This window comes from Sphaerodactylus townsendi, linkage group LG07 (genome assembly GCF_021028975.2).
Source record: "Sphaerodactylus townsendi isolate TG3544 linkage group LG07, MPM_Stown_v2.3, whole genome shotgun sequence".
Classification (NCBI taxonomy): Eukaryota; Metazoa; Chordata; class Lepidosauria; order Squamata; family Sphaerodactylidae; genus Sphaerodactylus; species Sphaerodactylus townsendi.
The window spans coordinates 118,808,320-118,835,937 of record NC_059431.1 but is presented as its reverse complement, the minus strand read 5'-3'; the positions used below and the strand labels follow the sequence as shown (position 1 = coordinate 118,835,937).

Here is a 27,618-nt window from a genome sequence, read left to right as displayed (position 1 = left end):
AATCCAATCTTGCCTGATTTGTTACCTGCTACCTGATTTGTTACCTAAAGCACAAGAGTTCTGCAGTTCGTTCGCTTTTGCTTACCCAACAGCCAGTGCTATGGAGGCTACAGAATCACATCTGACATTGGTCATCACGGTGTTGTATTAAGCAAAGTGTTGCTCCTGAAAGGTCCGTCCATCCATCCATCCATCCATCCATCCATCCATCCATCCATCCATCCATCCATCCTTCCTTCCTTCCTTCCTTCCTTCCTTCCTTCCTTCCTTCCGTCCGTCCGTCCGTCCGTCCGTCCGTCCGTCCGTCCGTCCGTCCTTCCTTCCTTCCTTCCTTCCTTCCTTCCTTCCTTCCTTCCTTCCTTCCTTCCTTCCTTCCTTCTCTTTCTCTCCAGCAGTGGTGTAGTGGTTAAGAGCAAGTGCACTCTAATGTGGAGAACTGAGTTTGATTCCCCACTCTGCCACTTGAGCTGTGGAGGCTTATGTGGTGAACCATATCAGCTTGTGCACTCCAATGCATGCCAGCTGGGTGATCTTGGGCTAGTCACAGGTCTTCGGAGCTCTCTCAGCCCCACCTACCTCGCAGGATGTTTGTTATGAGGGGGGAAGGCAAAGGAGATTGCAAGCCCCTTTGAGTCTCCTTACAGGAGAGAAAGGGGGGGGGAATATAAATCCAAACCCTTCTTCTTTCTCTGCATGAGAAGGCCACTCTGCCTCAAGGGAAAGCCATCTGTGAGGCTTTGTTTTAAAAAAGAATCATTTTGAGAAAAGGAAGCAACCGTTTTAGGCCATTCCTACACTCTACATAGTGGATGGAACTTACCTTGGTTTTCTTTCTCCATCCCAGGACTTCCCTCCAGTCTTTGCCCCCACTGAACTGTATCCCAACTCTTTGCTCCTATTAGAGACTTGACGTCATGGTGACTGGGTGTGTCAATAGTGGAGGAAAGCAGTCGCTTTATGACATCAGCAGGTGTAGCCACAGATTACCTCAGATCTCTTCTTCCTTTTCTGGGGACATTCGTCAACTTTCTTATTGTAGGAGTATGGATTAGATCCAGTGACCCCTTTCATCAAGTTGGATCCATGTACTCCCTTCCACCAAGACTTTCCATGATGGAGAACCTTCCTCCTGTTGGAATAAGCGACTTCTGCATGCCCGGACACTGGGGGGTGCTGTGTATCTCACTCTAACTGTGATGTTGCCTCTCTTGTTTGCCCTCTTGTCTGGGCCAGGAGACTGCCCACTAACTTCCTTTCTTCCCCATGCTGGTTTCACTTCTGTCCTAGCCTTTGACCTGAGCGCATGGTCAATGGCAGCCTGCTCAGTGGGGCTTTCCCACTGTAGCATCCTCTCACCTGCACACACGTGATGGCGCGTTAGTTGTGCCCACTTGTTGTAGGGAAAGTAATCTCTTTAGTCTAGGGTTTCTTTCTATCTACCTTTTTCCTGGAACAAAGCTGTGAACTGGAGATGCTTGAGTAAATGTAAGTTTTACCTTTTACATTTATCTCTTGGGAAGTTTCTATAAACTGCACTCACATACACCAGAGACGTTCCTCCCATTGGGCTAAAGTGGGCAGTTGCCCTGGGCGCAGCCCTGTGGAGGGCGCAGGTTTGTTTGTGGGATTTTTTTGTATTTCCAGTGTTTTTCCATTTTTGGCCTGCAGAGGGCGCAGTTTTTAGGCTAGCAGCACCAAAATTTCAGGGATGTTTTGGGAGACTCTCCTGATGCTATCACCCAGGTTTGGTGAGGTTTGGTTGAGGGAGTCCAAAGTTATGGACTCCCAAAGGGGGTGCCCCATCCCCCATTGTTTCCAATGAGAGCTAATAGGAGATGAGGCTACACCTTTGAGGGTAGATAACTTTGGACCCCCTGAACCAAATTTCACCAAACCTGGGAGGTATCATCAGGAGAATCTTTTACTGATACCACCCAGGTTTTGTGAAGTTTGGTCCAGGGGGTCCAAAGTTATGGACTCCCAAAGGGGGTGCCCCATCATCCATTGTTTCCAATGGGAGATAACAGAAGATGGGGGCTACACATTTGAGGGTCCATAACTTTGGACCCCCTGAACCAAACTTCACCAAACCTGGGTGGTATAATTAGGGGAGTCTCCTAAAGATACCCTGAAAGTTTGGTGCTGCTAGCTTAACCATTGCACCCCTGCCAGCAGGCACCTCCCAAATTGGGGGTACTGGATACAACACCATAAAATGTTTTCATAGCAGTAATAAAACATTTTGAAAGCATTTTGAAAATGTTTTCAAAAAATTATTTATGCTGTGTGGCATGGCTTATTGCTGTGCTCCGATTTGTGAGTTGGGGCATGTTCTATAATGTGATGGTGACTTTGAAACAACCTGGTATAAAAAATCATTGCTTGGTCACAGTGGGGGAGGGTGGCTGCCCATGGGGGGCGCCAAACTCCAGTTTGCCTAGATACGCCACTGGGCGTAGCTACAAGGGGGGGTGCGCGTAGCATTGGGCACGCGCCTGGGGGGGCATCAAACTCAGGTTTTGCCCAGGGCTACAGTTTGCCTAGTTACGCCACTGACACACACTGCTGGACAGATCCATGACTCCAAACTAAATCTAACACCTCCAGCGCAAGAGAATTTTATTCATTCAAAATCTCCAGGTATCTCCCAACCCAAGAGCTGGCAACTCTTATTGAGACCTGGATCAAGAGGCCAGTCAGCATATCCCGTTAATTTCATGCCAGAATTGTTAAGGAACTTTGTGGGAACTTTGTTGCTTTCATGTGAGGACTGATTTATCCAGAGTGTCCCAAGGATCACCTCTAAAAATATCTTCCTCGGGGTGGTTTGACTGGAGCGTGCACACATTTATCTGTCAAGAAAGGCTTCCTTTCAAAATTAACAGTTCCGCTGTTATCGTTTTGAGGCAAACCAGGAGCACGCTTCATCAATCATCCTTGCTTTCCTATTTATTGGTCTTTTTACTTCCGTTTCAGGAGTTTTGTGCAGTAATTTACGTGGGAAGCTTCGGCTTCTTCCTTTCTCTCCTCTGTTTTGTCCTCATGGGGAAAAAAACAGAGCGTGCCAAATGGAAGTCTTGTTCTGCACCTGTGGACGGAAGGTGCGCCAAATATTTAAAATGGGAGGAGAAGAAGAAGAAGAGTTTGGATTTATATCCCCCCCTTTCTCTCCTGCAGGAGACTCAAAGGGGCTGACAATCTCCTTCCCCCCTCACAACAAATACCCTGTGAGGTGGGTGGGGCTGAAAGAGCTCCGAAGAACTGTGACTAGCCCAAGGTCACCCAGCTGGCGTGTGTGGGAGTGTACAGGCCAACCTGAATTCCCCAGATAAGCCTCCACAGCTCAGGCGGCAGAGCTGGGAATCAAACCCGGTTCCTCCAGATTAGATACACAAGCTCTTAACCTCCTACGCCACGCTGGGTCAGAGGGGGTCTTTTTGGATTTGAAATCTATTTTTTAAAGAGGTTTTCTAAATGTACATGAGGCCTCAGTCAAGATGTTTCTCTCTTGATTGTCAACTGGAGCGGCAGTAGAGAGAAGTTGATTAGTGGTTCTGTAACTTGCTGTTCACAGATTGATTGATCAACAAACCAGTGTTTGTTAAAGGGCCTCTGAAGTGCTAGAAGTATTCACATTACATTTAGTTAAAAGTTAAATTTCTCCTGTTGAAACAATACAGATATTTTCTTTTGACCAACCATCCTAAACCAGCAGTTAGTGCCCAGATGCCCATGGTGCCCGCTTACATCTTGTTCAGAAAGCCAATCCATGGAGTAGGTGCTTGTGAGACATCACCCTTGAGTCTACCAGGAGCACCCATTTGGTACAGTCATTTATAATTGTATGTCATACAAGAGAAATATCATTACTATACATTATACTTATTTTCTAAATATTTTATTTTTGTAATAATTAGTTCTAATAGTCCACAGGAATGTTAATGACTTCTGACTTCTTTGTAACATAATCTGTCCAAGGCTGCCAGTTTTGGATGTATGTTTCCACTGGCAAGAGCTTAATTTTGTGTGCTTGTTTATCCATGATATAAAAGTGATTTACTTTCTGTTTCCATTCTTCGAGGTTCGGTAAGGTGTCTAGTTTCCAATGCTTCGCTAGGGTTAAACGGGCTGCTGTTATCAAATGATATAACAAATGAAAATGTATTTTTTAAAATTCTTTTTCCATCCACATCGGACTAAGCAGGTAAGTCTTAGGGTTTTTTTTAAATTTTTTGCCAATTATTGTTTGTATTTCTGCATGAATTAATGACCAATATTTCTTTACTTTTTTGTAGGTCCACCAAGTATGGGAAAAGGTACCAGTTTCTGTCTGGAATTTCCAGCATTTATTTTTTTGTTCTTTACTAAATTTTGAGATTGTTAAGGGGGTCAGATAACTCCTATAGAACATTTTCAACTGGTGTTCCCAAAGATCTGTATTTGGTGTATATTTATATATATTCTTAAAGTATTTTTCCCAGTGTTCTATTTGTATTGATTCGTCTAAGTTTTGTGCCCACTTTATCATATTTGTTTTAATTTGCTCTGTTTCTGTATTTTGTTCCAGTAGGTATCTATATAGTTTGGTAATCAGTTTCTTGTTATCTCCCTCGATTATTTTATCTAATATCAATTGTTTCAGACCTATTCCCCAATTTTTCATGTCGTGTAGCCATACATCATGTAGCAGAGTATATGTACAGATGCCTTTGTCAGAGGAAGATACATGGCTTGCAATCCTCCAGAATGTTATGGAACCACCCAGTGTTTTGTGACTGGACTCTGCCCCCTTGGAAGCCATTTTGTTGTAGATCTCACTGCCGGCTCTGAATTCCCAGCTTCCCGCAGGTTCAGCAAAGTTGACCTGAGTATCAAAACCAAACCATTGCTTCAAACAGCACCATAACTAGATTACCTTTTCAGAGGGAGCAAAATGTAATATTTTTAAACAGGGTACTGATGAAACACTTGCGCCTTTTTTCAAGGCCTGATTTCTAGATCCTTCTTCTGGTGATTAAAACAACATAGTCCCAGGACGACCCGTTCAGTTGCCATAGGAGTCCTACTTTGTTTATCAAAACCTTGAGCCCAGGACCACATCCCGATACTTATGCTCATTCATATAACCCAAGATTGACGGGCGTTAATGTTTTTCTCACGAACGTACAAGAACGGAAAAGAATTCCACAGCCTTTGTGTACCGCTCAGTTCATCCCTAAAATGTTTTATAACCAGGAAACTGTCGCTCTTGTTTAACCTTGAACACCCTGCAGTTGTGTATTTTCAGCAGTACTCCGCAGCACTGTGGAACTGAACAAGTGGGAAAGTGTATTTGCTTTCTGGAACCATCAAGGTTCTGTCCCACGCTCGGAAGAGCTGTGCTGGATTAGACCCCGTGACCACCTCAGTCACCGTCTTGACTGAGGCCTGATGTACATTATGGCACAAATGCTGAGCCTCGTAGACTTCTGGGCGTGCTGATTTCATCACGGAAAGAAACTGTCACAGGAACAATATCCCTTTCAAACAGAATGGCATTATTCTGAGATCTGGACTCTAGAGGGAGTCATTTGCTATAGATATAATAGTGGAAATGGAGACTTCCTAGGGAGAGATCTTTTTCTTCTTTTTGGATGTGAAATCTATTTTTTAAAGAGGTTTTCTAAAGAAGAACGATTCAGACTTGATGGTTTTGTTTCCGCTGTCACCCCAATTTAAAATATTCTTATTGCTGCCTTGTTATACAGTATTTTTTTTAAAAAAAAACCTTCGCGGTAACAACTTGGCCAACATTTCTTTGCTTGTTTTTGGTATGTAAATCTGCATCATGCAAGATTAGCCTTCCTGCACATGACAATCCTTGTCCAAGAAGGATAGAATGTGTTTAACTCTGGGCCCTGCTGACCCAGGCTCTGAACTAAAAGAAATGTTCAGAAAGGGCAAGACATGAAAACCATTAAAAAAACTCCAACAGTGTCTGGAATAACACACTTCTGTGGCAAATGTAAAAATATTATTGCAACCCAGCTGGATAAGACACAACATTATTTAGTGCAGCACCTAGTGCTCCAGAATAGATAGATTTCTAAGAATCGCACCAGGAGTGTGTGTGTGTATGTGTGTGCGCGTGCTGATATTACCTCTGAACCTGGAAGTTCCCATTAACTATTATCAATATACCTAATTGTCAACATGGCCCCACCTGTGGATGCATACATCCAGAGGCTGGGGCTATGAAGAGATCTGACAGATCTTTCTGCAATCCTACAAAAAATAAATAAGAAGAAGAGAAGAAGAAGAAGAGTTTGGATTTAGATCCCCCCCTTTCTCTCCTGTAAGGAGACTCAAAGGGGCTGACAATCTCCTTGCCCTTCCCCCCTCACAACAAACACCCTGTGAGGTGGGTGGGGCTGAGAGAGCTCCGAAAAGCTGTGACTAGCCCAAGGTCACCCAGCTGGCGTGTGTGGGAGTGCACAAGCTCATCTGGTTCCCCAGATAAGCCTCCGCAGCTCAAGCGGCAGAGCTGGGAATCAAACCCGGTTCCTCCAGATCAGAGTGCACCTGCTCTTCGCCACTTCGCCACTGCTGCTCCACAGATAAAAGCCTCAGATTGCCAAAACAAATAAACAACACACAAAAATCTCACCACAAAACCCTGACCTCTAAACCAACCATCACAGAAGCAGAAACAGCACCCTAAAGAACTGAATGCCCTCTGAGATCTCAGGGGAGACTGTGGGGAACCACAATAATATTACGCAACTTCAAACCTTGGTTTATCTCAGTAAAAGGCAGGGGATGGGGGAAGAGGGCAGGGCTCTTTCCTGGACTATTTTATTGCTTGTCCACCACCACTCCCCTCTGTTCTGCCCTGGTCAGAAGATTCTCAAGGCCTGGCTTAGCAGCAACCATATCAATTGCAACAGCAGCTAAGACGCAAGGCTGCACAACTTGCTCATGCCCAGTAGTAGCCTCCACACAGCGGGCAGTGGCCACCACACAACTCAGTGACCGACTGTGGCAGGACTTTGCAACTGGGGGAGGGGGAAGGCAGGACAGCTGAGAGCCAGTGTGGTTTCAGACCAGGATCTGGGAACTTGGGTTCAGAATCCCCACTATGCCATGAAATCTTCCTGCCTTGATATTCCCATGGGCGAGAAAGAAGTAAATTAGTCCATAAAGCTGGAAGGGCCAGAATCAATGAAAGGCTGGTCAGTGAATGTGAAGTAGACAAGGAAGGAGGGGAAAGGGGAGAGAATCAGAGGTGGGATCCAGCAGGTTCTCACCAGTTCCCGGGAGTGGGTTACTAATTATTTGTGTGTGCCGAGAGGGGGTTACTAATTGGGTCTATTTTTCCATTAGAAATTCCATTAGGTCCCAAAATCATAAAGTCCTGTTGTTTCCTATGTGGCTGGTTAGCGAAGGTAGAAAACGGGATAATTCTCCCTGTTGGGCTGTTTTAAAAACATGTTTTAGAAATATGGTAAAGTTCCTGGTTTAAGGAAAGTATCCTTCTTTTGATTTCTAGAAACAAAATTAAGTATTTGAAAGTATTAAGTATTTGACAGGCAATTAGAGGAGAAGTAGCTGTTTCTGTTGGCAGTAGACGATAGGACTTGCTATAATGAGTTTAAATTATGGACAGAAAGATACCAGCTGGAAATTAGGAACTTTTTTGTTTACAGTAAGAGTGTTTTACAGTAACAGAGAAATTATTAATGCCCCGCCCCCGGAATGCCCGGCCACGCCCCATTGGCGCTATGCCACTGTTTGAATCCCACCACCATGGGAACCCGTTACTAAAATTTTTGGATCCCACCACTGGAGAGAATATGAGAGTTGCTTGAAGGAAAGAGAAAGCAAACAGAGTGGGGGAAAGGCTACAGGTGGAACTGAAGCAACACCCACAAGTCCTTGCATATTCCCCCTGTTGACAGATCCAATTCACATAAATCCTTTCAGTCTCCTCTTAAAGCCAGAGGCTTTCATCACGTCTTCTGGTGGTGAATCCCATCACTTATTTGTATGTTACATTAAGAAGTACTTTATCTTGTCTGCTCTCTTAAAATATGCTAAAAGGGTGGGTCTGAGCAGCCCCGCAGGGAGACTCAGGAAACAGTGAAAACATTCAGTGGTTACAGCTACGTATCCCTCAAACAGAATGAGTCCTGAATCCAGGGTGGTTTGTTTGAGGAGGCTTTAGGCCAGATCTGGGTACTGTCATACCACAGATAAAGAATTAAAATCACATCCCAAGAGTAGCAAGTAATTTTCAGCCCAGCATTTGAAGAAGAAGAAGAAGGAGGAGGAGGAGGAGGAGGAGGAGGAGGAGGAGGAGGAGGAGGAGTTTGGATTTATATCCCCCCTTTCTCTCCTGCAGGAGACTCAAAGGGGCTTACAATCTCCTTGCCCTTCCCCCCTCACAACAAACACACTGTGAGGTAGGTGGGGCTGAGAGAGCTCCAAGAAACTGTGACTAGCCCAAGGTCACCCAGCTGGCATGTGTGGGAGTGCACAGGCTAATCTGAATTCCCCAGATAAGCCTCCACAACTCAGGTGGCAGAGCTGGGAATCAAACCCAGATTAGATACACGAGCTCTTAACCTCCTATGCCACTGTTGCACTTGATAGAGCTGAAGGAGACAGGACGCCATCAAGGTGCCATTATGGGGTGGCAGTGGAGAACAGCCAGATACCCGATGGTGGGTCTGGATCCACCCAAGACTGCTGTAAACAAGAAGAGTCTTCACAACAGCTCAGTGACACGAGAATGAGCACGAATGGGCAAGGGTGGCTCTGTTGCCATGGCAGCAGGACCACTTTAGGTGGCTTCGCCCACAGGGCCCACTGAAAGCCAGGTCTCCCTGAAATACCAAGGAGACAAGCAAAGCAGGTGACCTCCCCAAGATAAGAGGCAGAGGTAGCCTAGTGACGACTCTGTTCTGGCACAATCTGAGGCCTCACAGGGGGCTGATGGGAGGCGTAAATCAGGCCCACAATGCACTGGGAAGCGGTCAGAAAGGGCCCAAAGGCTATGGTTTGCTCATCCCTTCCCGAACCCCATCTCATTTAGAACTGGGAAGGAGACAGGGACAATTGGCCATGCTAGCAGGGGCTGATGGGAATTGTAGTCCATAACATCTGGAGTGCCAAAGGTTCGCCACCATGGCCATAGTTGGATTGTTAATTCTGAAGGCCAGCACAATGTCACAGTCCCGATCTCGTTCCCTTACTCCGAAATTCCTCACAATATCCAGCAACAACAATTCAGGGAATGGATGAAAACCTGGTTTCGTTGTGTCCTTCTAGATTTGTTTCTCGGTTTCACAACAGAAATACCACCCAGCGAAGACTGTGGATCGTTTTTGTCACTTGTGTTTTGATTATTCGTATGCGATCTTTCGGGGGGAGGGGTTAAATGCAAAACTGATTTGGAGCTTTCCAAAGCCCGGCGTTATCAAAAAAACGCAAGTCAGGAAGATAAAAATGCCGATGGCCAATTAAAAATTTGGGACAGATGGCAGCTCTGACAGTCTGACGGCGGTTTGGTTTTTATTTCAAGAGTGTAAGGGGAAAGATACCACGGAGAGGGAGGGAGAGAAAGAAAGAGAGAGAGAGAGAGAGAGATGTGCCAAAAATACACTTGTCCTTCATTCTCCCTAGAACGATGCCTGGGAGTGCCCCCCGCAAGCCGAAAAGGAATTGCCACCAATGCGCCATGGGTTTGGCATTAATATCAGTGCAGAGCCAAACGTGGGGGGGGGGGGCGGGAAAGGCACACACAGAGAATGGAGGGGGCTGGATTAAAGGAAGCTGCGGTTTCCATGGAAACCAGGGAGACCAACTCAACACTGTGTACTTTGTAGCCTCATCATCCCGTGGCTGATGAACCCCAACGGGAAGCATTGTTCGTGTCCCTATGGAAACCCAGGAAATAGCCCACACTGTAGTCACGGGAGACGAAAGCAAACTGGAGCAGGCGCCTTCGCTTTGGCAACGAGCAATCTCGCGCGCACAGAGCTGCGGCAGATTAGCACAGGAGGAGAGGAGAAGCATAGAAACGGTGCTTGTCAACAGCACGCCCCAAACAGCAAAAGGGCTCCATCAGTGAATTAGATGCAAGCAGGAGGAAGTGCTCCCATGAGTTAATCTGCTTATGAGCACATTCGCCACTGTAGCCTTTTCCCAGAGAACCCATGACAAGGTCTAATGATCTCCCAACAGCTGTTGCGCATGTTCTGTTTTCCAACGCACGCTGTTGACACCGATCACCCCCTCCCAGCTCCAATCTTTCTCCTTTCCTTCATTTTTACCTCACCGTTCTCGCCAGTGGGGCCCCGAAGTGGCTTTTACGTTGCTGGTTTCTACACAGCACACTAATAATGCGTGTAACATGTTATTAATAATAATCATAATAATAAGCCTTTATTTGGCATAACGATAATCATAACACAATAAAAAAACCTGAGATAAAAGGTACACAAATACAAAGGTTTAAAATAGAATATAAATCATTGATTGTGCATCACCTCCAGTAAAAAATCGTGCTACCAAGTCACAAGTTTCATTGTCAGAATTGTCCAGAAGGAAAGGAAGTCTACCTGATTCTCCCATTTCACTAGGTATCCTAGAAAGAATATTGGAATATTTTGATCTGATATTAGCAAATTTAGGGCAGCAAAGCAGTTGATGTGCCAATGTTTCGATTTGTCGTTCACCGTACCCGAGCGTACCCTTTCGCTCCTAACATGTTATTAATGAACCCGGTTTCCTCTGTTTGCTTTTGCACTGGAGAGGAAGCGATTGCAAACAGACCGGGTTGCTGTGGCACCTTTGGGTTCTCCGAAAAGATCGGCAGTGTTGTCATTTTTGCAAAACCCACATCGAGGGGAAATAGAACCGGCTGAACCCACTTTGGGGGGAGATACCTGTGTGAAGTTCTTCCACAAAACGGGATAAATCGCTTCCTCAGCCTGTTTTATTTGGGCTGTGCGGAAACCACAATTTTCTGCCCTCCGTTTTATCCTCATAACAACCCTGAGATGTCGGTTAGGAGGAGAGTGTGTGATTGGCCCAAGGTGGGACGTGGAGAGCTCCCAAAAGGACAACTCAACTTCAGACGACGCAGATAATTTCCCCTGGAGAAAAGGGCTGTTTTAAAGTGTAGGTTCTATGGCATTAAATTCAGTGGTGATCCCACCCGTCAACAGACCAAACGGTCCCCAGGATCCACCCCTGTAGACGCAGAAGAAAGAGAAAGGAGATAGAATTAGAAAGTCAGAGCAAGTGGTAGAAAGTAAGAGAAAGAGGGTTTTAGATTCAGCCAGAAAGATTATGTCTTTCTTCCTTCCATTATTTTTCCTATATGGCAACCATAAAACTGCTGACCAAAGAAATCATGCAGGCCTTAAACCTATTCTTTTCTATTACTAGCTTAGCCTAATAACTCCAAAAATGTCCCATTGTTCACAATTATACAAAATGTGCAAGCTAAACTGTTTTTAAGATCCTGTTGTACCCAAGAGATACCTTAAAAGTTGCCCTTTAGGAAGTTGCCCAATAGGAAGGCCTATGAGAAAGCTCAGGCTCTTTGAGAAATAGGGCAACTTGAAACATACATGATAAGAAGGAACAAGGGTTTCTGATTCATATAATGTCAAAGAGTGAAATGCTGACATCTTCCAATGGGGATTTTGGACAACCCCAAAGTGCTGTGGGAACAGGGAAAATCTCCACCTTTTGTATGATTCATTGATGATGTGGGCATTTTGGGGTGTATTCTTTGCTGCCATTTTGATATAGCTTGTCATTAATACTATAAAAGTGAGAACACACCGCTATTTTGGTGTGGCTCCCCTGATATTGTGTTGCCCACAGTTGGCCGAATAAAGATCTCTCTGATTTTGTTCTGTATCGGCTTAAGCTTCTTTGAGCTTATTTAATTCGTTACTCCGTTGTAACACCCTCCGCCCCCATCCCAAAAAAAGTCCAGGAATTTCCTAGCCCATCAATGGAATCAACCTTACCCCACAAGTTTTCAAGGCAGAGTGCGGACTGATACCTGGGCGTCTATTGTAAGACAAGTCTATCTTACCAGGAGTATTGGGAACAGACGCCAGACACATTTAATCATGTTTTAATCCTGCTCTCAACAGTCTGGTATATCTCGTGCAGACATTTTATTTGACTGTCCCAAATATGCTTATGTTAGTCCTGATTTTCATGGTATTATCCCTCCTCTGCTAAAGTATTCTACTCCTCATCTTTGGGTTTGCTTTTTGTTAAGTAACAGCTCATCCGTGATATTGGAGATGGATTTCTCGGGAAAGGTCCTAGCATGCTGATCCTGTATACCCGATTTTTGCACTGTTTGTGTTTGATTTTGTATTTTGTTAATGCCTATTATTATGTTATCGATACAAAAACAGTAATACACAGCAAACAAGATCACTATGCTGGATTTTGTATTAAATCACACGTTGGACGCTTCCCAAGTGAATCATCATCATCATCATCATCATCATCATCATCATCATCATCATCATCATCATCATCATCATGTTTTAATGATGTTCTGGCTCAATGAGCCTATATTATCTATTTATTGCTATTGTGGTTTATGTAGCACTATTTTGTTGTTCACCGCCCAGAGCCCTCAGAGGAAGGGGCAGTATAAATAAATAAATAAATAAATAAATAAATAAATAAATAAATAAATAAATAAATTTTAAAAAAGTTTTGCTTTGACAGCAGCTGCCACCGTAACCCTAAGGATTTTCGTTGGGCGGCTGCAGGTAAGCTGGGGCAGTCACTTTGTGCAACTGTGTCAGAATTCCAAAGGTGCCTACAGGCCCGAAAAAGTTGGGGACTCCTGACAGCTGAATATTGCGTTAGTTCTTGGAGAGCTCGATGCTACCACATAGTCCGCCTGCAAGAGAGTAACCGTAAGCAGGTCTACTCAGAATCCTACTGAAATCCATCCAGTCTGCTCCTAGGAACGCGTCTTTAGGACTTCACAAGAAGTGTGTGGGGCAAGAAAATGATCAGGGGAAAAAAACAAGCTATGCACCACTTCGAGAGCAGCAACGCTGAATTAAAAGGAACATTTAAAAAGTTAAAAGAGCAGAAATTGCTACAGAAATGGCTGCCCGGTAACTACGAGGGGACACTCCCCCCCCCATGGCCATGGCAATGCCTCGGGGTTGGAGGGCAGGAGGCATGTCCCCTCATCCCTGAGGAGCTGTGCAGGGAAGAGAAGGTAAGTTGAAAAGAAAAAAGGACGCACCTAAAAGTGGAGCCTCCAACCCAGTGCCGTTCGCTTGGCACGGGGCGCAAAGCAGTGTTTTTAGAAAAACTCGCTCATTTAGCGAGTTTCAAAAACAGTATTCCCACTGGGGGGTGGGAAGCACGTTGCTGCTTCGTTTTGGAAGTGGCAGCCATGCAAAAATTTTTCCCCAAACGGTGTTTTTACCAGGTCCACACCAGCGTTTTTGGCCCATGCGGAGTGGGCCACTGTCTCTTGCTGTGAAGTTCCACATTTGCCTCACAACTCCGCTCTGGGCAAAGCTTCAGTTCTTGCCACTTTACTTGAGAGGCAGTCCTGGCTGGGGATTAAGTTCCATAAACATAAGAAAGTACAACATTGACAGATCCCTTTTCTGCAAAACGGATTTCCTGGTTGCTTTTGAGCTGTGGCTCTACGGCTCTCTGGTAGAGTCATTAAGTGACAGGGGCTTACTGGAGACAATGCTGAAGGACAAGTCTTTATTGTTGAAATGATCTGGTAGCAAGATCTCCCCCCCCCCCCCGCCCAAAAGGGCTAAAGCAAAAGCAAAGCTAATGCTCTCTGAACCTAAAGCTTTCTTAGGCAGCAAATATTTATTGAATGCAAAAATTGCTCTGAGGGTACTGGTTGCGTTGGTAGAGGAGGAGGAGGAGGAGGAGGAGGAGGAGGAGGAGGAGGAGGAGGAGGAGGAGGAGGAGGAGGAGAAGAAGAAGAGGAGGAGGAGGAGGAGGAGGAGGGGAGGAGGGGAGGAGGAGGAGGAGGAGGAGTTTGGATTTATATCCCCCTTTTCTCTCTTGCAAGGAGACTCCAAGGGGCTAACAATCTCCTTTTCCTCCCCACTCCCCCACAACAAACCCCCTGTGAGATGGGTGGCACTCAGAGTGCTCTGAAGAACTGTTGACTAGCCCAAGGTCACCCAGCTAGGATGTGTTGGAATGCACAAGCTAATCTAGTTCGCCAGATAAGCCTCCACTGCTCAAGTGGCAAAGCCGGGAAACAAACCTGGTTCTCCAGATTAGAGTGCACCTGCTCTTAACCACTACACCACGCTGGCTCTCTAGAATAAAAACGAGCTGTCCGATGGTATTGCCTCCATATTGCAGATGGCGAAGCGAGATTGAAAGGTAATCAAGTCCATATTTCACATGTCCATATTGCACATCTCTGTGTTATTACACATGGCCAGTTGGGATGGGACCAGGATGGGTCTAAAAGAATGTGGTTTCTAGTAACCCAAAATAGTGCAGAAAGTGTGACACATTCCAGCCATGGTACACTAGTCACCTTAGGCCAGGGGTCCCCACATGTACCATGGCCCCCACCAATACCTTTCTTGGCACCAAATATTTTGGAAGGTGAGTGAGACAAAGCAGGGCTCCAACCCAGCAAGTTGACTGCTAAAAGTCCAATGCCTGTGTAGACTGAAATGGTGTTTAGTGGCAGATGTTACCATAATGTTTGCTGTATTCTCTTGATTCGCTTTCAAATTAGTCAACTTCTCCCCTGCTCTTGGCCTACCTCTGTGGCCTCTGCCTCTTATGACAGCCATTGTGTGATTGGCCTCCGCTCCTGGGAAGCCATTTTGAGTGCAATCACCACCCCTGTCTCAGAATTCCAAAGGTTCAAAAAGGCCCGTTCAGGACACAGGAAGATCTGTTCTCAAATCAAGCTGGAAAGCTTTTGGCGGGGGTAGGGGGTGTTATTCTACTCTTTCACTCCTTCTGCACTTGAGATGCCACTCAGGTCCTGCAAACCCCGAATCGGACCTGCGATCTATGAACTGCCTATTACTTCTCAAAGACCATCTTGCTGCTTCCCAGTGTTGTCAGCAGCAGACCACCCTCCGCTTCAGATTGGTTACTCCCATCTATTGTCTAGGACAAGGGTGGCCAACCTATGGCACTCCAAATGTTCATGGACAACAGTTCACATCAGTCCCAATTGGCCATGCTGGCAGGGGCTGATGGGAATTGTAGTCCATGAACATCTGGAGTGCCATAGGATGGCCATCCCTGGTCTAGGACACCAGTGGTTCTTAAAACCCAAGTGGAAGAGGGCACTTGGTAACCCCTATGTCAGTGATGGTGAACCTTTTCGAGACCGAGTGCCCAAATTGCAACCCAAAACCCACTTATTTATCGCAAAGTGCCATCAGGGCAATTTAACCTGAGTATTGAGGTTTTAGGTTTTTTTAAAAAAGGTTGGCTTCAAGGAGTGCGTTACTCGGGAGTAAGCTTGGTGGTAGTCGGTGGCTTTGCTTTGAAGCAAACGTGCAACTCTTCTAACGGGTTTACTCAGAAGCAAGCCCCATTGCCAGCAACCGAGCTTACTCCCAGGTAAAGGATCGCGCTTTATTTCTTCGCATGAAAATCTATGGGGTTTAACAGCGCTTAACCGGGTTACCTACACTGCTTCCCCAAAACTAAGTCTTAGGTTTAATGCCAATAATTGAGCCCAGTGGCCCAGGCCAGCCTAGATGTGTGTGGGGGAGGTAGGGGCGACTCTGTTTGCAGGTGCCCACAGAGAGGGCTCTGAGTGCCACCTCTAGCACCCGTGCCATAGGTTCGCCACCACTGCCCTATGTGCTGTGTGATTGTATCCACCAGCAATTCTTGGGGGGGGGGGGGGGGGGGAGAAGAATCTCCATGGCCAGGAGTCCAGAACTCCATGGCCAGCAGTCAGGAAAGTCAAACTGGACAACTGGATCCGCCCTTAAAATCTCCAGGTTTTCAACAATCTGAAGCTGGCGCCTCCACAATAGGAACGGGAATTTGGGTGGGATGCCAACTCCAGGGCATTTTTCTGTCAAGGGAGGTGGAGTCACACACCCCCATGCCCCAAATTAATGGCTAGTCAGCTTGGCAATCCTTCAGGACTGAAAGGCCCAGTGAAAAAAGAAAACAATAATAAAGAAAGACTTTTCGGTGCTTAATGTAATCTTTGCATCGGATAGCCAAAGAATGGCCCCAGTGGCGTAGGAGGTTAAGAGCTCGTGTCTCTAATCTGGAGGAACCGGGTTTGATTCCCAGCTCTGCCACCTGAGCTGTGGAGGCTTATCTGGGGAATTCAGCTGGGTGACCTTGGGCCAGTCACAGCTTCTCGGAGCTCTCTCAGCCCCACCTACCTCACAGGGTGTTTGTTGTGAGGGGGGAAGGGCAAGGAGATTGTCAGCCCCTTTGAGTCTCCTGCAGGAGAGAAAGGGGGGATATAAATCCAAACTCTTCTTCTTCAGTGCAGATGTAAAAATGCGTGAAATAGAACAAACTGCAGCAGCTACCGTTTAAGATTCTGCAAAATGCTCAAATTTGTTTTTTTTAAAAAAAAAGGGGGGGAGGGGTGTTGAGCAATGTCTGAACATATGTAGAATCGCCTAAAAATAACCCACAGTTTATGTGGCATTTTCGGTTGTCTTAGCAACCCAAAACGGCATCCAATGGCAGCAGTCACCAGTACCAGGAAGAGAAACAGGTGAGGAGAGAAGCCAGTGGGGCGGCAGCAGGGAAGAAGAGCTAGTGTGAGAGAGGCATTTCCGTCCTCCCCCTTGTTTGATTTTTGCAGCGGACACTTCTGATCTCTGCTTGCTGAAAGATGTGGCATCATGGCTCAAGACACAGCTCAAAACTCGTGCACTTGCATCCATCTGCAGTGGGACCACATCCTCTACAACTATTTCCAAATGTTGGTAGGAAAAGTACCTGCAGGTTTGAATTCCCTAATGGAACCACACAGAGGCGGGCACCCCCCACCCGACCCCCACGCCCTATTTACCTTGCCAGCGGGAGCCTGCTGTGGGCCGAGGGGCGCCCGGCAGCGGCCCAGCCAGGCTGCTCCTTCAGCCAGCGCCGGCCAAAGGAGCTGCCTGGCTGGGCCGCTGCCAGGCATCCCTTGGCCCCCAACAAGCTTCCACGGGCAAGGTAAGTGGGGCACGGGGGGGATCTCCGCCTCCCCATGACCAGCTGGCATGTGCTTGGGGACATATGGCATGCCTCTGGAACCACATGTGACATGCCTCTGGAACCACATGAACAACAGCTGTTTTGCATGCACAACATAATAGTTGTATTTTGTACCATGTATTTTGTACAATGAAAAACAATATACTGAACAGGAGTTTGGAGGAAAATTCAGATCCGTGGCAAGCAGCGATGGTGTCATTGTTTTGGTATAAATTGGGAATGAACAGCAAACATCAGATAAGAAGTGGCCACAGGTGAGACAGGATCTGACCACTGGGAATTCTGAAGATTTGCCCTAGAGCAGTGGTGGCGAACCTATGGCACTCCAGATGTTCATGGACTACAATTACCACCAGTCAATTGGCCATGCTAGCAGGGGCTGATGGGAATTGTAGTGCATGAACATCTGGAGTGCCATAGGTTCGTCACCACTGCCCTAGAGCTTGGCAGAGAAACCTGGCGAAGACTGTAGTGTAGGACCTCTAGCCACCTTTCTCTTTCCATTGTTTATGCTTATCTTCATTCTAATGAACAGCTAATTGTCCCGAACGCTCTGTATCCTTAGGAGAAATTAGCTGCTAAAGAAGTGAGAAAGTAAGAAGAGAGAGACAAATGAGAAGAGCTAGAAGATTCACAGTTTTGTTAGAACAGGTGCTCCCAACATGCTACACATGGGCACCACAGTGCCCACTGGTCCCAGTCCTGATGCCCTAGTAGTTGTATAAAAAAGGTGTGGCCAGGTGGAGTTTTTGCCCAGCAGTTCTGATAGACCAGGGATCTGCAACCTGCGGCTCTCCAGATGTTCATGGACTACAAATCCCATCAGCCCATGCCAGCATGGCAAATTGGCTGGGGCTGATGGGATTTGTAGTCCATGAACATCTGGAGAGCCACAGGTTGTAGACCCCTGGTCTAGGAGGTCCTCTGTTAGACCAAAGATCTTTAGAGGAGCCATGTAAATGTTTCCTAACCAATAAACAGGGGAACAGCAGAGAGAGGCCGCCATTTTGGGATTCAATACCCAAATCACTGTTATGCAAACAAGCCCTTTTTCATTGGGAACTGTGAACCTTTCTGTTTTATCCATTGCCTTCACGGGTGCTCCTAAGTCCATGGTGGCGAACCTTTGGCACTCCATATGTTATGAACTACAATTCCCATCAGCCCCTGCCAGCATGGCCAATTGGCCCTGCTGGCAGGGGCTGATGGGAATTGTAGTCCATAACATCTGGAGTGCCAAAGGTTCACCACCACTGTCCTAAGTCACTGGTTTCTTGACAGAGTTTTAATAACGTTTTCACGCTCTTTCTGTACATTACGTCACTTATGCACCATTAAGGCATTATTTCTAGACAACTTGTTCACCGCTGGACTTACCCTTCGATAGATTGTAGCAGCTATTATACAGGTGATGTCGGAAAGGTTTTTCTTCCTTGCATTTCAGTGTTCCAAAATCCACATTTCAGAACTGGCTACTCTGAATCCTCAGCAGGGCCCCAAACTGTGTCCCGATGCCAACAGTTACACTGCGTAAAACAGCGGACACAGTTGACTGTCGGAAGGTGAGACCCTGAAAATGTTGTTCACCTTGAGGTGTTCCTGGACTCCAATATTCCTGTTCTGCCAGAGGGGTGGGGGGTGGGAAATGGCACCCGGGGCTAAATGTGCTCCGGACGCCCCCCCCCGCAGCCCACTTATCTAGCTGGTCTACCGCTGGGTGCCCCTCGCCCCCCCCCCACCAGGCTGCTCCTTCAGTCAGCGGAGGCTCCGCTGGCCAAAGGAGCAGCCTGGGGGCAGGGCCGCGGAGAGGGGTGTGGGAACCAATTCTCCGCCCCCCACGAGAGCAGCTGCCATGTGCCCGGGGACATATGACCCCAATGTCCCCGTGAGAGCTCCATCTCTGTGTTCTGCTGCAGGTCAACAAGGCAACCCTCTGAAACTATCTGTGTGGTAGAGCTTAAGTAGCTCAAGATGGCCTAAAACCAGTGGTGGGATCCAAAAATTTTAGTAACAGGTTCCCATGGTGGTGGGATTCAAACTGTGGCGTAGCGCCAATGGGGCTGGGTGAGGCACGACGTGGGAGTGGCCAGGCATTCTGGGGGCGGGGCATTCCTGGGCGGGGCTGTGGCAAGGATGCAGCCACTGCATCGGTCCTTGGGCGGGAAACGAATGCACGCAGGCACAGGCTGCCACGCACGCCAGTGCACCTCCTGCTAGACTGCTTCAAGTTCTGCGCGCTACTGCTGAGAGGAGGGGCGTAACTAAGGCAAAAATCACGTGGCAAAATCACCAATTAGCAACCCCCTCTCGACACACACAAATAATTAGTAACCTACTCTCGGGAACCTGTGAGAACCTGCTGGATCCCACCTCTGCCTACAATGTGTGTATCTGTGAGCGTGCATGTCCAAAAATGCCCCCATTCTAACCATCACTTTATTTTTAAAAGAATGTTGTTTTCCATCCAACAGTGTTATTTTTGACGTGTTCACAAGTAACTTAGAACTGAATTAGCTTTTACAAACTGTTCCTGATTTTGACAGCTGCCCCGGCAAATGATGGCAGATCCTTAATCGTTTTCACACATTCGCTTGCTAACAAGCTTTCTAATTTTTGGAAAGGCAGAAATGTGGAACGTTAGGGAGATGACTGGATACCCCCCCCCCCCCGCCGGTTTCATTATCGATCCGTGGGTAGGCTGATCAGCCCTGATTTGGAACATTTAGGATACTGGTTTTGAAACTAACAAATGTGCCGTTTGCAGCCAGGTTTCAAGCGTGTGTATTTTTCCCCCTTTCAGATGACCAATGTGTATTTATTTATTTAAAACGTATGTTGTCCACGGTCGAATCCCCACTTGAAATTTGCACGCAGATCCAAACCTGTTTGTTGTGAAACCATGTCCTCTTCATTGGAGTTTCTCCCTCCCCACGGCAGCAAGCACACAGCAGACACACCCGGTTGCAGAACTCTTAGCAATCCCCACTACCAGGCGAGCTCGCTTCGCCGGACTCCCCTGATTGGCTGGCATGCCTTGATGGGGCGGGACCTTTTCCCACTGCGGAAACGTACATTGTAGGGGTGTGATAAAAAAACCAGCGTGTAAAAGTTTAACGTTTAACTGTTTAACTGTGCAAACAGTTAATCGTTATCTGTGTAAACCATTAACGCTTCAAAGTTACATGTTTGATTGTTTAACGTTTGCATTCCCTTCTGCTGGCTGATCGCAAAAGCGGAAATGAAACCAAGGAAAGGCTGTACGCACATCGCAGCGCTGATTGGTTGCCCGAATTCCACGTCACACTCCAGGGCGGGAAACGAGTCAGGGTTTCAACCCTCATCCCTCCCCTTGGATCAGCCCTGAACCATGTTAATGGGATCTATGCCACTTGCAACTAGGTCCTGCCAGAACACAGATTAACGGGGAGAACGAGCACAAGAAATGGAATCTGCCACGCAAGCAATGGGGAGGTCGTCCCTCAAACCTGGTTAGTTTGTGTTCTGAAACTCTGGCTAAGACGGTAGTGGGGATTCGACCCACCTTTCCTCCTTACAGAGTTCAAGGGGACTTACAACATAGATAAAATAAAATGCATTAAAAAAACCCCAAAATTTAAAATCACAAATCAGGACTGCTAATAATTAATCAAATGTGATCCTAAATAAAATGATTTTCAGCGGCCTCGTAAAGATGGGAGGTGAGCGGGGCCGAGTGCACGTCCCCGGAAAGGCCATTTTATAACTGTGGGGCTGGTTGATGAAAAGTCCTTCTCTTCTGTGCCCACCAGACAAAGCATCAGAAGGGCCCCCGATGTGATCTTAATTCCCAGGCAGGAACGCGTGAGCCCAAATATGCACTAATTAAAACTCTTCGCACAGAGGAACTGCGTTGACAGAAGACGCCCGTTTTGCACACGGCCCTTCTACTTTATACATGTAAGAAAACTAACACCAGCAAACTGGTCGAAATCCAGAAATTGAAGATGGATGAACAACAAACGACAAATGCTTCAGCAGTGCTACCTAACAGCAGCCAGGCCAAACCCCAAAAATCTGGCAAAGAAATGCGCATACAGAGATCCTGAACAGAAATGAGGCTAACAGATCGGGGCACAGGTGACAATATAATAAATTGGGACAACCTAGGAGGAGTTGTTGCGTGCGCACTGGGGAGCACATTAACTTGGTAATAATTAAGTGCTAGATGAAGGCTTAACTCTCCCATACCTTAGAAAGATGAGGTTAAGTCAAACTGGCAATTATAGTGTCAGGAGGAGTTAAGCAGGCAGGGGGACAAATCCATCTATCATGCTTGATCTGTACTTCTTTGCGCTCCTCTCTCTGTCAATCCACATTTGGCTCCTGTCTTCCATTTACGATATGAACTCATTTGTGGAGCAGGCTGTCTATTTTATTTCCACTGGAGCACATGCAAGGCCTCCTGTTAGACAGAGCAAGTCGACTGGGTAAATGATGTAGCAGATAAACACATCTGCAGCCACTTTTACAAGTCCAATCGAAAGCAGGCCTGCTGAAGAAGAAGAAGAAGAAGAAGAAGAAGAAGAAGAAGAAGAAGAAGAAGAAGAAGAAGAAGAAGAAGAAGAAGAAGAAGAAGAAGAAGAAGAAGAAGAAGAAGAAGAAGAAGAAGAAGAAGAGGAGGAGGAGGAGGAGGAGGAGGAGGAGGAGGAGGAGGAGGAGGAGGAGGAGGAGGAGGAGGAGGAGTTTGGATTTATATCTCCCCTTTCTCTCCTGCAGGAGACTCAAAGGGGCTTACAATCTCCATGCCCTTCTTTCCTCACAACAAACACCCTGTGAGATAGGTGGGGCTGAGAGAGCTCCGAGAAGCTGTGACTAGCCCAAGGTCACCCAGCTGGCGTGTGTGGGAGTGTACAGGCTAATCTGAATTCCCCAGATAAGCCTCCACAGCTCAGGCGGCAGAGCTGGGAATCAAACCCGGTTCCTCCAGATTAGATACACGAGCTCTTAACCTCCTACGCCACTGCTGCTCTACAGAAAGAATTTAACAGAAGCCACCTTTTAGGAAATAAGGAACTGCCACTGATATCTGGATTCTGGAGAATGTAATGGCACATGAGAACATGCAGTGGCCAAGGGGACTGATCTTTGCTTGTTGCATGACATTTCCCTACTTACAGAGGGAACCCAGGTTGCCTTTTAGTGAGTTGTGGCTTCCAGTCCGCTGTGGTTGCTAGGAATGAACAGAAGGGACTGGAAGGAACTCACACAACACAATGGCAACTTAGAGGCTTTCCCCACTACAGAAGGGAGCTAAGGTCGACTCAGTTCCCTTCAGTGGAGGGCAATTCCAGGCTGTCCCCACAGCAACTGAGTTGGCCCCCTGGAACCGAGCTAAGTGGCCGGGGTCATCTTGGTGCCTGTTTCGCTCCTCGATCGTGATTGGAGCTTGTGTTACAGGAGCGTTCTTTTTTTTACAGTTTTTACAGTTTACAGTTACATGCGCTTTCTGCCTGCCATGACTCTCCCGTTCTGCGCATGCCACAAAAGCGGCTCGTTATTGGTTGAACGGATGAGCTGTCATTTCGATGCTTCCCCACTTCGAAGCTTCGAAGCGGTATCAACCTTGTTGCGGCAGAAATGTGTAGTTCATAACTGCGACAAGGATGTCGTAGTTCTGAGGGGGGGGGAACTGAGACAAAACAATGTTGAGCTCGGTGGCAGTGGGGATTCACTGAGACGAACCTAGCTAGAAACCAGTTCAACTCTGTCAGTGGGGAAAGCCCCTTAGTAGACTGGACCTAACTGTAGAGCAAAGCTCACAAAACAGAACGGTCCCACCTCTCTCTGCCAAAAGGAGAGTGGGGAGATTTGAGATTTTCTGTTCTGCTCAAGGAAACTTCATCTCTCAAAGGGCAAGATCAGCAGGGTCCAACCCAACATCTGCTAAAAGAAAACAGCCCTGTAAGTCAGCTCAAGGTTACCACCCACCCAGGCGGAAGCGGAGAAACAGCAACAGGTTCCGATTCACAGCTGTGATGAGGTGGGCTGGTTCCCAGCCACTGAGGCCACTGCTCACGTTTTGAACACAGCACTTTTAATAGTTACAAGCCGGTCAGGGGAGGGGGGTGTTGCAAACCTTGGGTAGGGCCTGGAATTCTCCCTGAAGGCAGCTACTGAATCTCCAATCTGCCTCAGTAGCAGAAACTGTTTGTGGGAGGGGGCGAAGCCTGTCTAAGCAGGGGCCTGAGTTCCCCAGAGAAAACGGCTGCTTTGGAAGGTAAACTGCATGGCATTACAGCTCCCATCCCTACACCCTACCCTCTGTAGGCCCCGCCCCCCAAATTTGCAGGAATTTCCCCACCCTGAATTGGCAGCCGTGCACACAACCCCAGAATTGGCAACCCCAGAACACAAAGATCAGTGCCCTAGAAAAATGGAAGCTCGAGAGGGTGAATTCTATGGCAGCCCCACCCCTCTGTGCTCCCTCCCCGAGCACTGCCCTCAAATTTCCCAAGCTGGAGTTTCCAGCCCATAGGGGACCCTCTGAGTGGCCCATCACATAACCTCCCAGTCTAGGGTTTCCAACTCCCAGGTGGGGCCTAAAGATTCCTGGAATTACAAAAGACAGATCAATTCCCCAGGACAAAATGGCTGCTGTAGAGGGCGAAGCTTCTGGCGTTATGCCCCAGGGCAGCCTACCCAGTGGTGGGATCCAAAAATTTTAGTAACAGGTTTCCATGGTGGTGGGATTCAAACAGTGGCGTAGCGCCAATGGGGCTGGGTGGGGCATGACGGGGGCATGGCTGGGGCGTGGCTGGGGCGTGGCTGGGCATTCCAGGGGTAGAGCATTGCTGGGCGGGGCTGTGGCAAGGATGCAGCCACTGCAGCGGTCCTTGGGCAGGAAACGAATGCACACAGGCGCAGGCTGCCACGCATGCCGGTGCACCACCTGCTAGACTGCTTCAAGTTCTGCGCGCTACTGCTGAGGAGCAGAGGAGGGGCGTAACTAAGGCAAAAATCACGTGGCAAAATCACCAATCAGTAACCCCCTCTCGGCACACACAAATAATTAGTAACCTACTCTCGGGAACCTGTGAGAACCTGCTGGATCCCACCTCTGAGCCTACCCTCATCAAACCCTATCTTCCCCAGACTCCGTCCCCCACAAATCTCCATGGATTTCCTAATCCCTGTGTCCAGCCACCACCGTGTAAAACAGAAAAAGATCTGACCTCGTAAGACTGAAAAAGTAAAATCTGGATCAGGAGACGCAAACACAAATTGAAATTTTCTTTCACGCTGGTGTTTACACCACACCTTTTCTTCTGAGCTTAGCAAACAAATCTCTGGGCCAGCAGCATTCTTTGTGTGAACCCAGGTGACCAAAAGAAAAACCCCGTTGCTGCTTCGTCCCTGGCCCCAACGCCTCCATCAGGTGATCGGAAAACTACTGCCTAAAGGTTATTTAATAGCAGAGGTGGAAGAGTGTTTTTTTTTTACTTTAAACCGCAGCTTCCTGTACAAAAAGGTACTCTTATTTCTTCATCTGTCACTCTACCCAATCTAATTTGGGTCTGCAGCTGACCTACAAAAAGCCACAATCTTCTACTCCATAAAACAGAATTTTCTGCCACTGGTAGGGGGTGAAAGAAAAATGGCCCGACCTCTTAAGAAGAGGCTGCGCTAAATCAGGAAGAACCAGAGGCCAAATATCTTTAAAAGGTTTCTCTATCGCAATGCTCTCTTTTCTGCTGGTTTCCTGTTTTTGGTGGAGGCGGGCCAGTTGCCATAGAACAGGGGTGTCAAAATTGCGGCCCTCCAGATGTTCATGAACTACAATTCCCATCAGTCCCTCCCAGCATGAGCATTGGCTATACTGGCAGGGGCTGATGGGAATTGTAGTTCATGAACATCTGGAGGGCCGCAAGTTTGACACCTGTGCCATAGAAGATCCACAGCACATAAAGTCAATGGCTGAAATTTCCAAAGCAGCCCTTGATGTCACAGGAAAGGCTAACTGAGGGCAAAATGCATTGGTAAATGTGTGGCAAAATAAAAGGCATTGGTGGAGGCGGGCCAGTTGCCATAGAACAGGGGTGTCAAAATTGCGGCCCTCCAGATGTTCATGAACTACAATTCCCATCAGTCCCTCCCAGCATGAGCATTGGCTATACTGGCAGGGGCTGATGGGAATTGTAGTTCATGAACATCTGGAGGGCCACAAGTTTGACACCTGTGCCATAGAAGATCCACAGCACATAAAGTCAATGGCTGAAATTTCCAAAGCAGCCCTTGATGTCACAGGAAAGGCTAACTGAGGGCAAAATGCATTGGTAAACGTGTGGCAAAATAAAAGGCATTGGGGGGGGGGGTATTTTGGTGTGTTCTAAGTTAAAGGGTAAACTGACAGTTACTTTTGAATTTTCACTTCAGTTCTGATCCTCCTCCATTTGTATATTGTAGTGATTCCAGAAAACAAAACATGGGGTATGGTTTTAGCAAAGACCCGGGTCAGCAGGTAGGCTTTAAACTAGCTAGAGTTAGGATGGTTTCTAATTTTTGACAGCAATTCCAAGATTTCTTATTGGTCCGCCTTTGAAACCCTGCTTAGCTTTAACCATTCCTTCTATCCAACCATATGCTGGCAATTTGCTACACAGACAAAATTAACTGGATTTTATTATGTGCATTTGGGTGTGTGTGCGAGCGCGCACATGCATGCGTATAGACATAGCAATGATAACAGGCCCAAATGGATTCCTTATCTTATAAAGTTGTTAGGTACACACTGCATGTTGTAAATGGTCCCACAGCAGTAGCGTGATTTAGGGGAGGGGAGGGGCGGGGAGAAAACTTGCTGAAAGTCCCTTGTAACGTAACAAAAACATTTGATTTAAACTTGCCAACATAAAACCCTAAATCTCCATAAAATCCAGGTAATTGAGCACAATTGGTCACAACAGTTCCTTCTCTCTTATACTCCCTAAATGCATTGCGGCCATAAATCCTACAACCAAAACAGACAGAAATCAAGAGCAAGCTTTCCCTTGAAGGCAGAAGGTTTAGAATCTGATTCCATGCCTCAAATATAACAACATCAAGCCGTTCCGTATTTCTGATGTATTTTAAGAAAGCAGTGACTTAACCCGTTTTTTCAATCCACTGATTAACATCCAAAGAGCAATCACTCCACTGAGTAGTTCCCTCTGAGCTACTGACTATTGGTGTTCAGAATCAAAAACAATCGATATTCATGTAGTTTTGCAGCGTAGTCTACTTTTCATATTAGCGGTCTTTTGTAAAACCAACACAATCCATTATGAAAATGGTCACAATTTTGCATTCACAATATAATTCCTAGGGGAGGCAGAAATGCAAAATTAGGAGTAAAAGAGGTACATACAAAGCTATCAATATGAAACCAATGGCCTCCTTGAAATTAGATGTTAATTTTCATAACGTCAGGTGTTCCGGATCAACACTCTAAAGGGAAAGAACCTGCCATGCTAATTTTCAGTGAAGGAAACCAAAATGCAGTGGGAATGATTCTCTTAAAATAGCATTTGACAGGGTTGCATAACCTGAGATCCTGACCCTGACTTAACTTGGAATTTAAGTCCTGAACATTGCAATAGAAAGGGGTCCCATTGTAGTGCCCATGTCACACACCGATCCCTTTCCTAGCATCCACCAAACACTGTTGGAAATTATGAGGGGCCGGGAAAAACTTTTGCCCAGCAGGCCTTCTAACTGACCACTGCACTTGGCTGTGCAGATTTTTAAAAATGTTCCTTTGGCAGAAGCTGCCCCCACAACAGAAGAGTCTTCACTAAGAACATAAGAACATAAGAACAAGCCAGCTGGATCAGACCAGAGTCCATCTAGTCCAGCTCTCTGCTACTCGCAGTGGCCCACCAGGTGCCTTTGGGAGCTCACCTGCAGGAGGTGAAAGCAATGGCCTTCTGTGGCTGTTGCTCCCGAGCACCTGGACTGTTAAGGCATTTGCAATCTCAGATCAAAGAGGATCAAGATTGGTAGCCATAAATCGACTTCTCCTCCATAAATCTGTCCAAGCCCCTTTTAAAGCTATCCAGGTTAGTGGCCATCACCCCCTCCTGTGGCAGCATATTCCAAACACCAATCACACGTTGCGTGAAGAAGTGTTTCCTTTTATTAGTCCTAATTCTTCCCCCCAGCATTTTCAATGAATGACCCCTGGTTCTAGTATTGTGAGAAAGAGAGAGAAATTTCTCTCTGTCAACATTTTCTACCCCGTGCATAATTGTATAGACTTCAATCATATCCCCCCTCAGACGTCTCCTCTCCAAACTAAAGAGTCCCAAACGCTGCAGCCTCTCCTCATAAGGAAAGTGCTCCAGTCCCTCAATCATCCTCGTT

General features: G+C 46.9%; 1 protein-coding gene across 1 annotated transcript in view; it reads right to left on the bottom strand.

The window, feature by feature from the left end:
* KCNMA1 (potassium calcium-activated channel subfamily M alpha 1) overlaps positions 1 to 27,618 on the bottom strand; it is a 657,488-nt gene that overhangs the window by 473,875 nt on the left and 155,995 nt on the right. The gene's annotated exons all lie outside the window — the stretch shown is intronic.